Source organism: Dreissena polymorpha, chromosome 6 (assembly GCF_020536995.1).
Source record: "Dreissena polymorpha isolate Duluth1 chromosome 6, UMN_Dpol_1.0, whole genome shotgun sequence".
Classification (NCBI taxonomy): domain Eukaryota; kingdom Metazoa; phylum Mollusca; class Bivalvia; order Myida; family Dreissenidae; genus Dreissena; species Dreissena polymorpha.
Genome location: NC_068360.1, coordinates 65,312,376 through 65,330,886, shown reverse-complemented (window position 1 = coordinate 65,330,886; position 18,511 = coordinate 65,312,376). Strand labels below are relative to the sequence as shown.

Genomic DNA, 18,511 nt, shown 5'->3' with positions numbered 1-18,511 from the left:
AATGAGATACCTTGACGCAAAATGATGATGGAGTTGAACAGCCAACCCCAACTGTAATGGAGCTATGATAGTTCTAGGTCGACAAGCTTGCATAATGGCTTGACCTATTGATGACAATTTTACATCCGACTCCCCGAAAATATTTCTCTTAAAAAGAGTAATAAGCTTTCATGCACAAACTGCTTATTGGCGATATCATCCGAATTTGGATAAACTGATTTGTCACTTTTAAGATCCTTGATATCATTTGAATTAACTTAGCTGCTGTTCTTAAAACATTCACTTTTTGGGCCTCAGCATTATCTAACTTTCCTTGTGAATAGAAGTTATGTAATATTGAAGCTGCAGTTCTTCCAAATGTGACCACACCTAATTTTCCATTAATGTCTGTGATTATTACTGACTCAGCAAAATGTTCCTCTAGTTTCTGCTATGTGTATTGTACACCATATGCAGTTTCTCCACATATATTTTCATTTGGTCAACTAAATCTGTAACTGTTATTTGCTCATCGTCACTTTCTTTTAATGATGAGATCACTTGTTAAAAAGCTGGATGTGCTGCTTCGTTCGTGGGTCTGCCTCGTATTGGTGATGTCATCGTTTTGGGATCGGTAAGACTGCTGAAGTTTGTCGGTATGTCTTTAAATGTTCTAAAATTGGTGCTGCAGGACTGGTGGTAAACTGCATCAACTGCTGGTAGGTCATTTACATATTCTATCCTGCCCCGGGCCTTATCAGCCCAGTCATCTCCTCTAGCTGAACACAACTCTATTATAGTTTTTTGAAACTCTAATGGCCTTACTGTAAATACATCGAAACCACGTTTTCTGTCATTGTATTAAGCAGAATAACCACAAAATATACAATGTTCTTGATAATTCAATACATCAGCTTTAGACCTCTCATATCGGGTGTTTGGAATAAGGTTTTTTTTGGTATGCCGGGCAATAACATTAGCGTTTGTGTAGGTCTTTCGACATGCAATGTGGACAAAATTTCCTGGAACAGCATTAACATTATCCTGTCTGTTTTCATGCTAGCATCATTTATTCCAGTGCATCCTATTACTGTAAATTTAGAGCGTTCGCTGTTTTCAACTGCATGGTGACATATACAGCAAATCTGGATATCCATTCTGTAATATAAAGAGGAGACAACTGTTAGGTTTATGTTACACACTTACTGAATACAATATTTTTGTTGCATTACTGCATTTATTTTTAATAATATATAAACGTTGAACCTGTACACTTGTATTACACCATATTTATAAGTAAAATGTTGGTCTGGTTGTAGTTTCAAAATAGAGCATGCTTGGTGCTTATAAGAAGTTATAGCAGATTTCATCAGATTGTTGAAAGATACAATATATTAAATTCATTATTTTTGACACAATAATACTCACATGTCAGGATTTCTAACTTTAACCGCAAGACATCAGGTGAATCATTTCCATGTTATTGTCTGAAATACATAATAAAAAAATATAATGTTTGTTATGGGGGCAATTTTGTTTGAAATCATTTCTGGTAATGGTCACTATATAAATAAGTGAATCCGACAGATGCAAGTATTCATGAAGCGTCCAACTAGAAAGCCTAAAAGAGGATGACAACAGAAGGCCAAATAACCTTAATTAACATGAGCTTAAACAATGATCCATTGATGACATTGTTATGTATGTATTTAACATTGCATAGATAACTAGGTTAGCAAAAATATATTGGATTTACTAATTTTCTGTCTTTTTCAAAACGCATGAAATACTTACAAAAACAGACTGGTCACCAAATGCTTTGTCAAATGTCTGAACATCTGTCACACATCTGCTGGATTAAACTGAAACATGCAAGCAAAGGAAAATATAAGCATTTTATGTCTGTTTGGTAGCTTTAGACTTTTTAAGTGATTAGTATATAAGTAAGTCAAAATTGAAATTTTGACAGAAACGCGCTTCCGTACTTGAGTATTAATGCAGTATCTGCATTCCCGCGGAAAGTGTTTCAACCCAAAAATGTGTGTTTAATGGTGATTATGATTGATAATTTTATAAATGCAACTTATATTTTGTGTTTTTGAAAGAAGAACGCCACTCAAAGCGAGAAAATATTACTAAATAATGTTGCTCAATCTTAAACCGCGAAAACATGTAACATTTGTATTTTGGCACTTTAAATGGCTTACATACTTGTGGCACAAGAGATATGGCCTGTAAATAACGAAAACTCACCTATAAATGTTGTTTTTTTCTCAAAAACTGAAGCAGGAATCCCATTGAAATCACCAACGACCTTCATCGACGCCGATGTCATCGTTTACAAATACTAAAAAATCCTCCGAGTTGAAGAGTAGCTTAGGTACGGTGGGGTATTTGTGACAATTCTTTAATATTTATAATAGGAAAAATAAAATTCATTATTTTAATAAAGTCCCTTGATTATTCTAGATTTTTCATATTTTTTCAATAACTATATAAGATAAATAAAAAATGTAAAACATTTTCTGTTGCAATTTTTTTAAGGTCAAACTGTAGAATGACTGGACTAAACACTTACGAGAAACGATTACGTCCATTTTGACAGACGGACATTGGTCACTATAAATAACACCAACTGATCACTGGATAAGCTATTGTGTTTTTATATATTCCTCCAATATATAACATATAAGATATATATAAGGCTTTAAATTAAAGAACGACGAGGCGTGTCGTGCCAGATATAACACACACCAATAGGACAGTAACCTGTTTTCTGTTAATCAAACATTGACGTCCCCATTCAAAAATTAAAGTACTGACAGTACTGGTGTGAGGAGGATTTGAAAAGGATGGATATAAAAGCATCAATTTAAGTTTATCTACATCACCACAATTGTGTAATTTGTATTGCTTGTCATTTATCTGCATCCTTAATTTAAGATTTGGCATAGCTGCAGTGTACATTGACTTTTAGACAATCCACAGTTCTTTGTAAAACTTTATTAACAACAAGAGGCTTTTTGGCATATTGTTTTCGTACCCAAAATTTTCGTACCCAATTGTTTGTTTGTTTTTGTTTTTTTTTAAATGTGGGTACGACAATTTTGGATACGAAAAAAAAATTTGGATACGAACATTTTGGGTACGAACAAATTATGCCAAAAAATTTTTTTTGGGTACGAACACAAATTTGTGTGCGAAAAAAAAATGGGTAAAAAAATATGTGGGTACTAAAAAAATGGGTACGAACAAAATTGGGTACGAAAAATTTTGGGTAAGAAAAACAATTTGGGTACGAATTTTGTTATTAGGAAAGATGGGGTAAGTATACTGGGGTACCCAAAAGTATCATTTGAAAATCGGTGTACGGTGAAGTCTACTTCAAAGTACCCGGGGTACGGGGAAGTATTACCTGTGGGAAACTTGACCCATTCAGCTTAAATACCGGTACATAGATTTTTAGAGATACAAATTTTGGGTACGAAAAAAATGTGGGTACAAACAAAATTTGGGTATGTAAAGTATTTGAGTACGAAAAAAATGGGTACGAAAACAAATTGGGTACAACAAAATTTGGGTAAGAAAAAATATGGGTTTGTTCCTGTCCCGAACCTCTCGATAAATTTGAAAAAGAACGGGAACCAAGCTGCCTTTACCTTTTTCAATGATATTTTTTATCAGTTAGGTATGTATTGTCAATTGAGAAAATTTAGCTAACTCAATCGGGCTGGCTCGGTCTTTTACATAGGTCGACATTGTGAAGAATTAGTTCACGGTATGATAACTTAGACGAGCTGATTCGCTGAAGCAGCATCGTCAATAATGAAATATTATCGTCAACACGCTGCATATTATTATTATTATTATCTTATTATTATTATTATTATTATTATTGTTGTTATTATTATATACTGCTATGACCTATGACAGAGCGTATTATTAATGTTGTTAGAATGTACATTGCCATTGGCCTGAGTAGGAATGTCAATGTCATCAATTAATCATTGTTTATTTTTTTTATAATTAAATGTCATATTATCATAATAAACATATAACTATATTGATAAGTTTAATGCATATTATTAATTAATTCATCATATTATAATGATTACCTTTGTTATAAATTACATTTTAACTCACACGTATTTCTCGGTATTTTCTCTTTCCGCCATATTATTATATGACGTCATTCATTTAAATTTGTCTTAGTCATATGATGTCATTCATTGAATCGTGCGTATGACGTCATCTTACTAAGAGCATAAATAGGGCCAAACTGTTGTTTGGCTTCAGTACCTTTTGGCCACTCGAAGAGAACGATTCGTTTTGGACAAATGGATTTACAGGCAAATAACTTGTGATTGTGAGACAAGCGATTAGATAAATAATAATTAAAGAAAGAAATATAGAATGACTTAAAATGTAAATTAAATAAATATTTAAATTATTCGATGTTGTTACTTTACTTTGCTTCAACTAGTTATTTGTGGTGCTGGCACCGTCTGACGGACCGGCATTACAATGCCAGATTTATAAAGCGCCCTTTTCATGTAATAATACACGTTCAAAGGCGCTGTACAATTAATGTATACATATCATAATCTTGTAAAAGCATAAAATATCCATAACATAGTAAAACAACAATTTAAGATCTTACTAAGCATATGGTAAGAAAAAAACTCGTCGCCCGTTAAAAACATTAGTACCAATAAAAATCGTCACATGAAATATTACTATTATAAATGGGATTAAAAAAAGAACAACATTTGTGAACAATGCAAGTGCATTAGCAGTTTATTGCAGCTGAATGGCACATATTGATTTAATCAGTTTCCGTAGACCTGCGCGAAATAGTAGGTCTTTAATTGTCTTTTGAAGTGTTTGACAGTCCCTAACCTATTATGGCGGTGAGTTCCACAATTTAGGAGCAGCTGATTTGAAGCTCCTTTTACCGTACTTCACTTGTTTGCTTTTTGAGGGTACCAGTGTCATCGATTGGTGTGCTGAACGTAGATTACGCGTTGGTCTATAGACATCTATCATGTCCTTGATATGTGTTGGAGATGTTCATCTTGGAGTACAGGAAAGCACCCAGGTTTCTTACAATGGATGACTGTATTTTAAACGTGAATTAATAATGAAGGTTTACGCGTTAATTATCACGTCATAAACACTTGCACACAGAATAGTCTCCGAGATATTAATTAGCGAATCTGTATAACAGTTCCCGTCGATGCGAATCATCGTATTGAAAAATACATATCCGCTTTTGCCCTTAACCTTACTATTTCTAAATTAACATTTCATCCAGCAGCTGGAGTTTCACTTCTTTATATTGAATATCAATATAGAGGTTATAAAATAAGCTATAGCCGAAACTAAATTAAGTGATTTCAACTACAATAGTTCCAAATGATATTCAGTAGAGAAACTTTCAAAGATTTTATGCCGTGACTTACTTTTTTATAGAAAAAAATGCAAAACCTTGCCTTAAACGTTAAAAGTATTTGTGTTTCTTAATCATGTATCATATTGAAATTAATTAAAACAATAAAGGCTGAAATATATTTGATGTCTTTATATTAAACTTTTCCGGCGATGCTCTATTTATTCAAAAACTGATCTATTCTTTATTAAAATTTAAAAAAAAGTTAAAAGTTAAAAGTTTAATTTTAGATTAAACTGTAAAACAGGATACAAATATATTGTCTTAAATTTTTACTGATAAATAATATTAAAAGACAATAAACATTTTGAGTACACATCGCGATAGAGGCGCAAACGCTTTCTCTTTAATGATACCATGTCCCCATTTTACTGTTATGCTTGTGACACCACATGCCTTCACATGTGTAGATAAGATTATAACAATAAGATAACGCGCGTCACTGTCTCACTTAATTAAACTATCTCTCGTCGCGAGAATCGCCGGGAACTCGCTTTGGGTCGAATCTTTTTTTTAAATTATAGATCTTTGGGTAAAATAGCGCTGTAAAAGGTACTGCCCGAAAATCTAGAGCCATTTATAATGGATAAAAAACCTTGATGTCCGAACAATTAAAATAACGATGAATAATTAACTGTGTTCAATAACGGGATGTCCGAAAAATTAAAGTGTCCGAAAACTTAGAGTAATAACGGTATTGAATAATTCAGACGAGGTCATGAGTTTTGCGCCAAGAGAGGCTTTGAAAAAGGACAAAGTTGGAGTTAAGTGCAAGTCAGGCAAAGGACATTGTACGCTCGTATAGCTGTTGGAAGAAATGTCCATCGATATGATTCAGTTCTGAAAAGAGGTACTGATTCGTTGTTTTCATGGTCAAAACTGTTTTGTTGGTGGAGAAATATTCACGACATAAGTTGGATATTACTTTGTTAAAGAGAATATGTCTGAGATTCTGCATTATTATGTTTTCGTTAAAAATCGTTTTTATAGAGAATTAATATTGCAAACTTTCGTTGCGCCGGTACATATTTTAGCTTTCGCATTTTATTCTACTCTTCATTCAATACAGCAAATACCCCAAATGCGTCTCAACAAAGAACTATACATACACAAAGATCTATAAATAATGTTTATTTATAGATCTTTGGCCTCCATAATAAAGAAGCGGTCGGATAAAATGAACATACATGGTTTCCAAATAAGACTTGGGCCGTGCATGTATCAGAGATCTCAGAATGCCGATACGTCGCTAGAATTTGTTTACAGCTGCATATATATGTTCAGACCATCGGGCGTCTTAAGATACAATAAAGCCAACATTTGTTTCTTTTGTTCAACTGTCGTTACTGGTAAAAAATAAAAAAGAGAGTTGGGTAAAATGGTATATTTAGTTTCAAACACCAAAAAAATAAGATCAGTATCTGAGAGCGTGTCGGGAAAAAATCCGAATTTTTTTTATTTCAGAGAAAATTGGAGAAGTCCATGAAACTTCTCTCAAAATTAATGGACCGAAATAGAACTTGATCTATAAGTCATGAAGGTAGACTTATACACCACAAATCAGGTCAATAACTGAAAGCGGTTAGATAAAATGTCCGCAAAACTGTTATTCTAGAGAAAATGTCCAAATACAAGGTCCATAACTTGGCAAATAAATTCATTAACAGAAACGAAACTCGATCTTAAAGTCATTCATGTAGACTCACATACCGAAAATCAGGTAAATATCTGGACACGTTTAGAAAAAAATCTCTAAACGGTGTCCGGACAGAAGGACGGGCAGTGTGACTGCTACATGCCACCCTACCAGTGGCATTAAAACATTTGTCACCGTAAAGGCGATACATAAAAACAGCGGCATACACTTTACCGCACATTGTGTTCCAGTGGATTTATAAATGGCTCGGCTTAAAAAACCTAATGTCAACTTTTTCCTCAGTGTTTCTCTTTTTGACTTTTTTCTTTAAACTACATCTTGAATAATGTCAAATGAATAAAACTAATGTATGCGTATATATCTATATAAGTTTCACTATAATATACACATCGTATACAATAGCAGTACAAGTAACAAAATGAACCATTTGCAGTAACTCCAAATAAAAGTCGTATCCGTATACCAACGGTTATCTGTATGCTGCAGAATTTATCAATGCGATTTTTTCTCATAATTTGCACAAAAATGGGCACTAAAATTACAAATTAGTTTCGAATATCAATACAAAATATTATCCGGACAAGATGACAACCACTTAGCGACTTTTAGCAGTAATCTTCAGGCTATTGGTCCAAAGTCAAATTGCGGTTGGTCTATACATGAACATAATATAAGGTTCATGTAGAGTTAGAGAATGATCGTGACAGGTCGTCTTTAACACTTTTAACAATACATAATACAATTTAACAATAACACACTTGTATTGATTTTGTTGTGTATGTTTTATAGTGATACATATTAAACTTAAAATGCATGAAAATGTACACGTATTTCACAATACAACTACATAATTGGGACAAAACATATTTATGTGTAATATATTCTGTATGAAAATACCTTAAAAATATGGACAACTAATGTAGAAACTATTAAACACACAATGAAATCAGTAAACAAACAAGGCAAATTAAAAACGGATACATGTATATCAATATATCATTATATGACACCTTGTTATTATTATATTTCTTTTGTTGAAAGCACGATAATATATATATATATATATATATATATATGTGAAAATAAAATTGGATAATTCCACTTCAATTCGTTGTATAAATGCACACAAACAACAAATAAGGTTTGGCATGGATGCACGTAAAATACGTAATTCAACAGTTAAGTAAAAATTACAGTACACTTATAAGTATGTCCCAAATGACAAGTTCAATTAAACAATACGGTACCTCTATTTTTAGAGAAACACACGTCCAAACAACCAATATCTATTACAATTCTAATGAGGTTATTTCCAATTTTTTTTTTGTTATTTGGACAAGCGCTTATATATAAGGGTACTAACAAATCAAATTAAGCGAAACTGGCAAACAACGTCGTCACTTAATAACCCTTTACCACTTAGATACGTAGTTTTACGCATTTGTAGTCCCTCCGAAAGTTGAATTCCACTTAAGACCGTTCTTACTAGATTCAAGTTTAAAAGACTTTATTTCCAATGCTTAGATATTGATGAGCAGCAAACAGCATAAAACCTGATCAGACAGCGAGTTACTCGCAGGTTTTTCTTGTTTTATGCTGTTTGCACATAGCCATTTTCACTTTGCCTTTAAGTGGGAAAGGATTAAAATATTCCAACGAGATCTTAGAAGCACAGGAAACAGTCTCTTACCAAACATGAATCGGCTTTACTGCGTGAGTGGTAACGTTCTGTTTATGAATGAAACGCGTGAAGTCACTAACGTACCTGTCTGATGCAGATTTAAAGTTGCGCCTAGCTTTAAGGTGAAATGGAACACAATGTTGGTACTATGGTTGCCACGACTATGCTGCTGCTATAATAATAACAGGAAGCAGCAATAACGCGTCCGCCCCTGACTCCTAATCTGAAAATGACAAAGACTGTATTATTATTTTTTTAAATGTCATCATTCCACTCCAAGGAAATGCGTAGAACGGTTCGCCATAGGTGATTGGCACTCACAATTAAACTGTAAGCAAGGTTTCTATTGACTTGATAGAACATTACATTTGTATTATCGTTTTATACAAAGACTCAAAAACATAATACAACCATTCACTGTATTTTTTTTCATAATACAACCATCTGTTGATTGCGTAGCGTGTAAACTCAAAATATGGGGCGAATATTAATATAAAATAAACGCTTGTAACTTTTTTACTGATATGGAAAGTGAGCGGCTTCTAACAAAAAAAAACATGTCATAAAGCATATTAAGTGCTAGTGAATTAGCTCAGAATTTTAGTGACTTTTTTATAAACAAGATCGTAGACATTCGAAATGACATCAGCTCAAAACCAAAAGAAAATCTAAGCGCTGTAATCGCGGTCGAGAGTCTGTCTGAAAACAAACTTACAGAGTTCAAACTCGCATCCAATGAAGAAGTTGAAAAAATCATAAATAAATCTGCTAACAAATCATGTGAACTCGATCCACTTCCAACATGGCTACTCACATTATGCCTACCTGAGCTTTTACCAATCATAACCAAGATTATAAATCTGTCCTTAGAAACTGAAACTGTCCCAGTATCTTTCAAAAGCTCACACATAAGACCTCTATTGAAGAAGCCAAATCTAGACCACAACACTCTGCAAAATTATAGACCTGTTTCAAATTTGCCTTTCATATCAAAAGTGTTGGAAAAGGTAGTCGAAAATCGCATCGAAGAACACTTGAAATCAAATAACCTTCATGGAGTTCACCAGTCTGCATATAGGAAGTTCCATTCGACTGAAACTGCTTTAATCACAATTTAAAATGATATTCAACTTTCGCTAGACCAGAAAAATGCCACTGTCCTAGTTCTCTTAGATCTATCAGCTGCGTTCGACACCATAGACCATTCAACATTAATTCATCAACTTGAAATTGACTTTGGCATCACAGCAAAGCCTCTGAAATGGATCACATCTTACTTTGAAAATCGATATCAGACAGTCTGCATTGATGGGAAACTCTCAAATCCTGTTTTAATGAACTTTAGTGTACCCCAGGGATCAGTCCTCGGGCCCAAATTCTATTCAATGTACACGAAGCCAGTAGGGGCAATCTGCAGAAATCACGGACTTAAAAATCATTTTTACGCTGACGACTCCCAGCTATATATGTCCTTCAAACCAAAAGATAAACTTTCACAATCTGAAACAATACACCGCGTAGAACAATGCTTGAAAGACATAACTTTTTGGATGAATGCAAACATGCTTAAATTGAACGCTGAAAAAACAGAAGTCATCGTGTTCTCCTCAAAACACAATTCTCAACATGTGAGTGATGTTTCCATTATTGTAGGTGACACAAATATTAAACCATCCAACTGTGTCAGAAATTTAGGGGCCACGTTTGATTCCCGAATGAGCATGGATGCGCATATAAACTCTATCAGTAAATCGTGTTACACACAGTTACGTCAAATTGGTCATATTAGACAATACATTACACAGGATGCCACAAAATCACTTGTCAACTCACTGGTGACATCCAAGCTGGACTATTGCAATGGGCTGTTATACGGTGTCCCACAGAACAGACTGGATAAACTTGAGAAGGTTCAGAATTGTGCAGCTAGAGTTATCTCAAGGACTTCTCGATATGAACACGTCACACCTGTTCTCAAAGATCTACACTGGCTACCCATACAACACAGAGTAAAATATAAGATTATGACTCATCTTTTTAAAACACTCAACGACCAATCACCCATTTACATTAAAAACTTGCTTAGCATCTATAAACCAAGAAGATCACTTAGATCACAAAACAAATCGACAATATTAGAAATACCATTAAATATAAAAGGCTCCTATGGTGACAACAGCTTCGCAGTAGTAGCTTCAACTCTTTGGAATTCATTTCCTGGTGGAATCAGGGATGCGAAATCATATTGTTCTTTTAAAAGGTCACTAAAAACACACTATTTCATTGAGGTGTACGGGAAGTAAATCTCCGGGGGCAGTGTGCTCAGTTATGTGAACTTGTGATTGAGGATTGCCTCGCACACCTGTCATGTCTCGACACCCCTTCCCTGCCAATTACACATTTTTATATTCTTTTATAGCTGTTTTCATGTTTTACCAGTCAGAACATATTGTTTTTCTCTTAATCTTGTAACATTACACTGTTGAATTAATGTCACCTTAGGTCTGATCTCAGCACGGCCTCCTTCGGCGGCGTGGCGCGCAATGTCCTCGACCTAACAGGGAGAATTGTTCTATGTCTGAAAGCATGTTTTAGCTCTCTGTGTAGGACCCGCTTTGCTACCGTAGGGGTTGCGTCTTTGCTTTTACAACTATCTGAGTGTATCATGCTCTGTTTAAGGGTCCGTTTTTTATCTATTGAATGTTCATTTAATCAATTGATTTTTAATACTAGTACCTTTAGATAAATTCCTTCAATCGTGGTGTATTACCTATATTGTTATACATCTTGTGATATGCTTGTGTTGTATTTTATACTGAATTATGTCATGTAATTTCATGTGAAGCGCTTTTGAACGCACAACTATGTGTGAAAAGAGCGCTATACAAATCAGGTATAATAATAATAATAATAATATTATTAAACGGCGAAAAATACCTGTCTCTGCACGGACGTCTCCATATTGACTATCACATAATTACCCGCTCTGTTTTCGAATACTTCTGATTTACGTATCAGTAGTTAAGAAGATTTTCATTAAAGAAACTTTCAACGATTTTAGGCCTTGGCACATTTTTTTCTATTGAAAAGTTTATATCTGTCTTTGCTTTAAAATGAAATTGTATTTATATTTCTTAAACAAGAATAATTTAAAAATTAATACAAAAACTAAACGCCGCATTTGAATTGATGATTTTATATTTAACTGTTCCGACGATGTTCCATATATTTCCTAAACTGGTATATTTCCTTATTTTTTTCAAATAATGTGCTAATTTTAGATATAACTTTAGAACAGGAAACACATATATTGATTTCGGATTCACTTATTACCGGTATGTTTAAATAATATTAGCAATATTATTCTGCGAAACCATGTCCCCATTGTGGATAAAGAGCGTTTATTGGTATGCCTGTGACACCACATGTCTGCACATGTGTTAATAAGATTATCACGATAAGATGACGCGCGTTTTATTCAATGGTTTGCACACATTTTGACACTCTTTGTTGAGCATTTTTATTGTAGAGTCCAATCATCGATCGATCAAGAATATTGTTTATTGATAGATCTGTGGTTGTATTGCCACTGTGTTTTGCACAATGCTATTATCTTGTTGTGATCAGATACTGTGTCGCTAAATTCTTAAAAACTACACGTTGTCATGAACCACAGGTAGCTTATGTCTGGTCATTAAACACAATTAATGTTACATATAGATGTCTTCACCTGGTAGTAGTAGTGCGTGGTCATTTCTATGACACATATAACGCCAAATACTCAACTTGAAATTAATTTTTCCTTAGAGATTACCAGAAGCTAAATGCTGTATACATATTAGCCAGTTGAACTATAATTATTAAGTTAATGAAGAACATTCGTTCCTTCGCTAAATTTGACACTGGTGGACGTTTGTTCCTACGTTAATTTGAAATTCCGGACAATGGTGGCTATATTTTTCTGACAGCCCGGACTTTGGTTCTTTAATTAAAACTATCCTGAACATTATTATCACATTTTATCCAAATTGATATGACACTCTGGGCTATTTCAATCGGTATGTTTATGTGTCATTATTAATATAGTGTGTTATATTCATATCATTTATCGTATTTTGTTATACAGTTTTAAGAATTTTTCGTGAGCATGATAACGTTAAAAATTATTCAAATATATCGACTTACATTGAGATTTGTAATTAGCGGAACCTTGTGGAAAACGGGGCGACTTTAATTGCTTTGTCATCGTATTGTAGACTAAGACGTGTGTTTCTTGGCGTACGCGTGGCCCTCGAAACATAGCACAGGCTGGCCGCGTTGGTAATTTGAAGATTTGATGGAGTGACCCATTACTATATATACAAAAAAGTCATATAGATATTGTTTTAACAGTTTGGGTATTGCCTATAATTTTGAGAAGAAAATACAAAAGTTTTTTTGATTAAAAAGGCCAACGACCCATAATACAAAATATATAAGTATCAACTCACAATTTATGAGTTGTGATAGTCATACATGAATGTGTAACATAAATTTTGATCTACATCTTATTTTTCATTATTTCGTTTACAAAAGGCTATGCTTTTTAGTTATCTTTTATTAGAAAGATGCATCCGATTGCAAATTTGCCTTTATTGGTTAAATTTTGGACATTTAAAAATACATCAAAATCATTTTCAATATATATACATTACAATAGACTGAACAATATATTCATAATCGGTGTTTTTTTTTAGAAATTCCTAAAAGTCGAACAGTTTCAATGGCTAATTAATGACTTGAACATCGGAATCTAGCAACTGACTTCCGAACATAAAAGTGTTAATCGATAAACAAATATTTTTCGGGGTTAAGTATAGATTTGAATTGTTTGTAGGTATCAAATCTTGTTGAATTTCCTAGAGTTTCAAGCCAGTTCTGTGTTTTACAATCAATGAATCTTTGTTTAAATGACATTAAGAATAATTCCACATTTCATATCTCTTGACTTATCCAAACAAAAGCAAATCCATAACAGTACAACGGTACAAAATATTTAAATATTTATTACAGATGTCACCCAATTAGTTCTTCCGATTTAGTTGTGTCGCTTTAACATAATATAACAATTTCTAGGATATCGATTCTCTGTCATACTAATCAATTTATAATAATATTTAACGCATTTTACATGATGTCCTATAAAAAGCGGATATCAGATTTACATATTTATTTACACAAGAAAAATATTTACAATACTCGATTTGTATTTTTTCAAGAATGTCTGATAATTCTATTCCGTATAGTCTATATCGGAACCATATTTAAGTATAGGGTTGATCATTGAATCAAACAATTCAATGTTTTTCCGTAAAAAAATTTCCGTATATGAAAAATATCCAAAGTTTCTTTGGTAGGATTTAATAGCAAAATTGATGTTTGTGCCTGAGCTGCAAGTTTTTCTTTCGCTTTCCTCCATGATAGTTTAGGTTTTAAAAAAGACCCATATATTTATATACAGATTTGACATTTAGCGGATTACTTTTATAGACGTTCGTATGATCTTAGTGCACCTCAGTTTCTAAAAAAATAATTTCCGTCTTTTGTCCATTAATTGTCATACCAGTATGTTCACCAAATTCCGATATAGAGTTCAATTGTGATTGCAGCTCGATCGCAGTATCAGCGCAGCTCGCAAGGTCGTCAGCAAAAAGAATGCAACTTATGCATGAGATGTCTTCAGTGATAAAAATCCCCTTATGACCGTCAGATTTTAGAAAGATAAATAACTCGTTTATGTACAAATTATTATGTACAAACATTATTGTGCTGGTTACGTCCCCTTGCATAGTGCCAATGTTTTGCGTAACGTTATTATCGTTTTACCGTACCAGGGGCCTATATATGTGTTTGTATAGATCCATGCTCGTACACATCCGCGTGGATTTGAAAACATGAATTTTAATACATGAACAGGTTCCCTCTGACACCATTTTTACACATATTTGTGAATAGATTATGAAGAATCAAACTATCAAATGTTTTTAAGAAGTCCACGTACAGAACATAAAACTTACCACCAGGTCTACACGTATATTTTTGAACCATACTTTGAAGAGTAAATAAATTTTCTGCTATTTTATTATTTGAATCTGACCATTTGAATAATCTGTTGTATACAATATTGGAAAATATTTTATACTTTACATTAATTTGTATATATCTCTATAATTAGAAGGGTCGTCTGTAGCGCCTGACTTATATATCGGCACAATTATTCTATACGGCCAAGTATTTGGAAAACGCCCAGTATTCAGAATCCGATTAAATAAATCTCGAAGTATAGGTTTTATCATATGCATCGTACTTGTATAAAATTCCGCCCAAGGCAATCGGTCCCTTGCGATTTACCATCTTTTAGTTTTGAAATATTTTGCATTTTTTCTTCGTTCGTGATTTCTGAGTTTAAAATTTGATCTTGATCATTTTCAGTTTCGTTTACATCTAAGTTTAAATCAATTAGACTTGGTTGATTGTCTTTAAAAAGAAGGCGTTTAAAATTGTGCACATGGATCAGTATTACACAAATCTTTGTTATGCGTCTTTAGACGACCTTTTATAAATTTCCAGAACAACTTTGGTTCAGTACGCGATTAAACCAATGTGTTCCGTATCTTCGTTTGATATACTTGTTTTCTGACCGAGCACATATTTTTAAACCCTCTATGGAGTGTAATATAGTGTTGATAATCCGATACATGATTTCTTAACCGGATCTTCGTAATGCCGCGTACTTCGTTTGTTTAGCCGCGTTACATTCTCTTACCGAACTGGTTTACTGAAGTGTCATTATAATTAAGTTTTATAATAAACCTTCATATCGGATGCAGCGTATTTGTAAAAATTTAATTTTGTATCGATCTCTTCGTCAATATCCGTACACGCGACTCTAAATATATTTCGAAAACATCGCCTAGTGCCGGTAAATACATGATGAAACCGAGTTTCGAACTTGATTTAAACCAATATCTAATACATGCAGATGGCCCTAAATACGCTACAAACACTATGTTGTTCTTTGTTCACTTTGCCCCACAATAATGGATGCTTTTTATTGTTGTAATAGATTAACAGTTGATTGCTCATTCCATCCTTACGTTTAGTCAGAGAAGACACCTTCTTCTTGCGCTTACTGTCCACCTTAATTATATGGTACCGGTAAGACTAGAACTCGATCAAGTAAACACCGTTTCGTTCTTGTAGTTACGGCTCTGTAAAACTGTACAGCACAGCTCCATCACTAAACTGGGTGAGGAGCTTTGTGGTCGAGGCTGGCGCCATATGTGGCTGCGGGTATAACAATATCCGAAGGTGCAGATTTAATCGATAAATTGAATCAATATTTACTTTCAAACAATATTTCTGATACAAAAAGTAAACATTATTACATGCAGCGTAAAATATTGAAGAAACAAAAACACACACTAGAAATTAATAAAGGTAACAAGAAAATTGTCCAAAGGACGCGGATGCCCCCTCAATTTTACACTGGACACAAGAGTGTTCGCTTTGACCTTAGACATTTAAGCGACCGACATAGTCATTTCACGCGATATATCGTCCAAATACTATGATATGTGAACATGTATATTAAAATCCCAGAATTCACGACAAAGTTATAGGCAATATAAGAAATATGAAAAAACTTCATTTGTAAACAGTGACCTTGACTTTGAAGCGTGCGACATTGCTGTTCATGATACTTTGTGTTATTTTGTTTTGAAATTCCATCATATACAACAAAAATATTAGCCGGACACGAAATTTCCCACACAAAAACACAAAAAACATTCGACAACATGGGTATCACTATATTTTATTCCGCCATTATCTTTTTTCTTCATAGCGAAGGGCGTAAAATGTCCGAAAGATGAGACGAGAAACAGTGTACGTGTTATGCATTTTATTGGAAAGCTAAATCTATCAAGTTATTTGAAAAATATATCCGATTTACATACATGTGTTTATTTTTTATGTCCAATAGTATACTTAGCTACAGTCAGACATATCAAACATGTGTGTTTTTAAATCTGTTCACTTAATATTTATCGGTGTATAAATGAAGTGGACTTAAATGACTGACACACATGCTAAATAATGGGGCTAGGGCCCATTCCCCCACGTTTACTAGTAAAATAGTATATAATTAAAAAACTCTGTACTATTTAAAACCTTGCCATCGAGATTACATTAAATTCAGTTTGATAAAATATCATAATGTAATATCAACTTACTTTACAAATTATGAACAATTTTACAATAGTTACCATATGGATATTGATATAGATGTAAACCATACTTTGTACGCAGTTTTCTATGGTAGTATTTATTAATGTTGACTTATTCAAATACAAATAGTCACGTAAATATATACTTGCATCATTTAAATTTGACTTTAAAACTGAAGATGTATAGAATTAAGAAAAATATATATGTTAAATGTTCAATTCCATCTTAACATATAACAATGTTCAAAATACATGTTTAGTTTGGTTTGACATCTTCTTTACTAAATATCCTACTCCCCGCCATCCCGCTTTTACAAAAATTCCACACAAAAAGGGCACTTTTTAGGCGTTCTAATTTTATATAGGGATTTATTCACTAAAACATGCTTAAAAAAGCACAGCCATAGAATAATGTGATGGATATAATTAGGGTGGGACACCGGTACCGGTATTGTAGCATCATACCATTTTATGTCCTAAACTAAGTAAGGAACGCAACAAACACACTGTTCGTTTATAACCCTTGTTCAAAATGCAAATTAGAATTCAATGATGCGTCCCTTATATGGTAAACTATTTGTTTACACAAACTTTGAATTACTGTTAAATCAATCATCCGTTCACATTTACATGCAAATATTGCTTACAATAATGAATTACACATTATGAAACTTTTATTCTAGATGAAATCAGTACAGTCAATGTTACTCGTTTAAATATATAAATATTCTGTTTTTTTTTTAAATTTATATATATATATATATATATATATATATATATATATATATATATATATATATATATATATATATATATATATATATATATATATATATATATGTAAATAATCGATTAAAAATGCATTACCAGGACAGAAACTTCTGTGATTTGTGTAACACAATTCTTTCGCTGCTGTTTGAGAGCTTCAAGTAAATACTCATGGATATGCATGTTACAGGCTGATCATTCAATAGCAATTATTTGCCATGGAAATTTGATCCAATAAACAATATTTAATTCAACATGAACCACCATTCCTTTTTACACTATCATGTAAATACAATTATAAGTAGGCTTCACCTATGTGTATGAACTTTTCATTACATAAGAACAACAATTAACGTTCACAGATTGTGTCGGCCTGTTGAATTTAAGATCAGCCATGTTTCTTTAATGTAAGTTTATGTCTTTATAATTAGATACTTGCATTGAAATGTAGTTTAGTCTCTGTTGAAGAGTTTTTATATGTATGTGCCTATTTTATCTCGCATTAAATTTCCGAACAGACAGAAGACGCAGTGGACCATGCGGTTATTCAGATGACGTCAAAGGCTGGTAGCATATACAGACCACCAAAAATTCAGTTCACGTTGATTAGACACAGCACTATTCAACCATACTCGAACTCGACTTTAACCTACGTCAGAAATGCAGTGGCGACAAAAGATAATATTTGATTGTAAATCCATGTTAATCTT

The 18,511-nt window shown here is 33.1% G+C and overlaps 1 protein-coding gene across 1 annotated transcript in view; it reads right to left on the bottom strand.

The window, feature by feature from the left end:
• LOC127834601 (alpha-mannosidase 2-like) overlaps positions 1-4,157 on the bottom strand; it is a 31,604-nt gene extending 27,447 nt beyond the window's left edge. The window contains exon 1 of the mRNA XM_052360609.1: positions 4,095-4,157. The gene's annotated coding sequence lies outside the window, so the exon portion shown is untranslated. The remainder of the gene's footprint in view (positions 1-4,094) is intronic.
• Positions 4,158-18,511: the final 14,354 nt, after the last annotated feature.